The sequence below is a fragment of the Hordeum vulgare genome, chromosome 1H, assembly GCF_904849725.1.
Source record: "Hordeum vulgare subsp. vulgare chromosome 1H, MorexV3_pseudomolecules_assembly, whole genome shotgun sequence".
Classification (NCBI taxonomy): domain Eukaryota; kingdom Viridiplantae; phylum Streptophyta; class Magnoliopsida; order Poales; family Poaceae; genus Hordeum; species Hordeum vulgare.
In genome coordinates, this window is record NC_058518.1 from 229,403,670 (window position 1) to 229,406,872 (window position 3,203).

At 45.3% G+C, this 3,203-nt stretch overlaps 1 pseudogene; it reads left to right on the top strand.

Moving 5' to 3' along the window:
- Positions 1-1,787: 1,787 nt before the first annotated feature.
- LOC123410572 lies at positions 1,788-2,065 on the top strand (annotated as a pseudogene).
- Positions 2,066-3,203: the final 1,138 nt, after the last annotated feature.

Here is a 3,203-nt window from a genome sequence, read left to right on the forward strand (position 1 = left end):
AATCTTTTTAGAAGTGGGGGCGAGGAAAACAAGAGGCAAATGGCAAATAAAGTAAATGAAAGATATTAGTTTGTGATGGGTGCTTGGTGATCTTGCTATGTTTCCTCCCCGGCAATGGCACAAAAAATCCTTCTTGCTACCTCTTGAGCTTGCGTTGGTTTTCCCTTGAAGAGGAAAGGGTGATGCAGCAAAGTAGATAAGTATTTCCCTCAGTTTGTTGAGAACCAAGGTATCAATCCAGTAGGAGGAACAAACAAGACTCCAATAGTAGTACCTACACAAATAATCAAACACTTGCACCCAACGCTATAAAGGGGTTGTCAATCCCTTCAGAGTTATTTGCAAGGATGAGATCTGATAGAGATAGATATAAAATATTGGTACATCTTGAAGTAAAAATAAAATAAATAAATTGCAGGAAAGAATTTTTGGTATTTTTGGTTTATAGATCTAAAAATATGAAATAGAAAATAGACTCGGGGGGCATAGGTTTCACTAGAGGCTTCTCTCATAAAGGAAAATAATACGGTGGGTGAACAAATTATTGTTGAGAAAATGATAGAAAAGCAAATAATTATGAATATATACAAGGAAATTATTATGCATATAGGTATCACGTCCATATCAAGTAGACAGAAATGATTCTGCATCTACTACTATTACTCCACACATCGATCGACTTATGCCTGCATCTAGAGTATTAAGTTCATGATAAACAGAGTAACACATTAACTAAGATGACATGATGTAGAGGGATAAACTCAAGCAAGATGATGAAAACCCCATCTTTTTACCCTTGGTGGCAACAATGCAATACGTGCCTCGCTACCCCTACTGTCACTGGGTAAGGACAATGCAAGATTGAACCCAAAACTAAGCACTTATCTCGTTGCAAGAATTAGCAATCTAGTTGGCCAATCCAAACGAATAATCCAAAGAGACTTGCAAAGATATTAAATCATGCATATAAGAATTTAGAAGAGACTCAAATAATATTCATGGATAATCTGAACATAAACTCACAATTCATCGGATCTCAACAAACACATCGTAAAAGAGTATTACATCGGATAGATCTCCATGAAGATCACGAAGAACATGGTATTGAAGATCAACGAGAGAGAAGAAGCCATCTAGCTACTAGCTATCGACCCGTAGGTCTGTAGTGAACTAGTCACACATCAGTGGAGGGGCAATGGAGTTGATGTAGATACGCTCCGTGATCAATTCCCTCTCCAGCAGATTACCGGAAAAGGCTCCCAGATTGGATCTCTCGGGAACAGAGGCTCCCGACGATGTAAAACTATTTTCATGGCTCTTTTTGACGTTTCTGGAGTATTTGGGAATTTATAGGCCAAGAATTAGGGTTAGGAGACCTGCAGGGGGGGCCACAAGCCAGGGGCGCGACCACCCCCACCCCCAGGGCGCGCCCTTCATGCTTGTGGCCTCCCGGCAACTTCCTTGCCCCCTACTCCAAGTCTGTTGCATGTCTTCTGGTCCAAGAAAAATCTTTCCGGAGATTTCATTATGTTTGGACTTCGTTTAATATTCCTTATCTGCAATATTCAAAAACGTGGAAAAACAAAAACTGGCACTAGGCTCTAGGATAATAGGTTAGTCCCAAAAATAATATAAAACAGCGTATAAATGCATATAAAACATCCAAAACATATAATATAATAGCATGTAACAATCAAAAGTTATAGATACCTTGGAGACCTGTCATTTCCCTGCGACGGAGGCGCCCCTTTTGTTGCACCCTTGAATTCCGATCTCGTGTAGCCCAGATGGGCGTGGGCGGGCGTGTAGTTCTGGGCTGCGGCTACAGGCGGGCACGATGGAGCCTGTCAACGCAGGTTGCTTGGCACCATGGTGGTGCAGGCGGCGGGCTGGATCCTCACCGTCCAGCCCATGTTTTGGTGGTGGTGAGATGGTGGCGAGCGCCTTCTGTCCTATAAACAGCGTCCTGGCTCACCTCTCCTTGGCGGTGTGGTCAAGCCGGCTCCTTGGTGTGTTCGATGGGCATTGGGGTCGACGGCATGGCCGGGGCGAAATTCCTGCGTGAAGCGGACGACGGTTACGCCTGCGGGCGCCATCACCTCCTTGGAGGCGTCGTCATGGTGCTACCCATGTGTCGTGGTTTTCTCACGGGAGATGTCCTCGTGAAACTATTTAGTGGTGAGGCCATCGCAACTATGTGGCGACTCAAAGGGGTTGATCGGGAACGAGAGACAAGTTTACCCAGGTTCGGCCCCTCTGATGGAGGTAAAAGCCTATGTCGTGCTTTGTCTATATTGATGAGGATATCAATTACAAGAGAGCGGATTCGCTTGACCTAGCTATCATAGGATTGTAACTTAACCCTATTGACCTTAGGGGCTCACCTTTATATACAGGTCCAGACCCAGGGTTTACAAGAATCCGGGTCGTGCTATCATTCGTGACCCGATATGTCTCTAACTCACCTTGCCTCCAAAGCAAGTCAACTCCTCGCGACTCTCCACCTCATGGGCCATCAGTCGCCATTTTCATGTCTTGGGCCGCTTGCCGGCTTACTCTGTAAGGCGCCTTGTAACTCTTGTTCCAAGAACGCAAAGGCCCATCTTGAGTGCAGACTTTAAGCAGCCACGATATGAACCGGCCCAGTAGGGCGGGTTATACCTCGGGGTTATATCCCAAACATTACGCTCCATATTGATTGGAATTCATTCATATCAATATCTTTTACCTTGATCTTGGCGGCTTATCTTCAGTTCATACCTTTGTCTTCTCCGAGTTATGAAATGCGAGCTTATGATACCTTGAAGATCTTTGTAATTGCTTGCTTTGCTCATTAGTGACATCACCCGCCAAAAATCTAGGGGGTTGGTGACGTCATCATAACGGCCTTTATGTATATCCGTTTGGCCCGAAAATCGAGGCGCCCCTAGCTTAGAAATTTACTACGCCTCCTTGATTCCCGCGCCGGTCGGTCACACTTTGTAGTTTTTACATTTCAAATATTTGTGAGGGACCCCTTCATTTTCTTTGCCTCTGTGCTTCTTCTTCTTGCTCAAGCACACTCTGTTCATCGTGCCGCCATCGCCGTTCTTCCATCGTCCGCCGACTGCTATGAGGACCGCGACGCCCTCCCTAACTTTGTCAGGGTGCAGTGAATCGTCTCCGCCGCTACCAGGAACCACCACATAAGTTCCTCTTCCTCC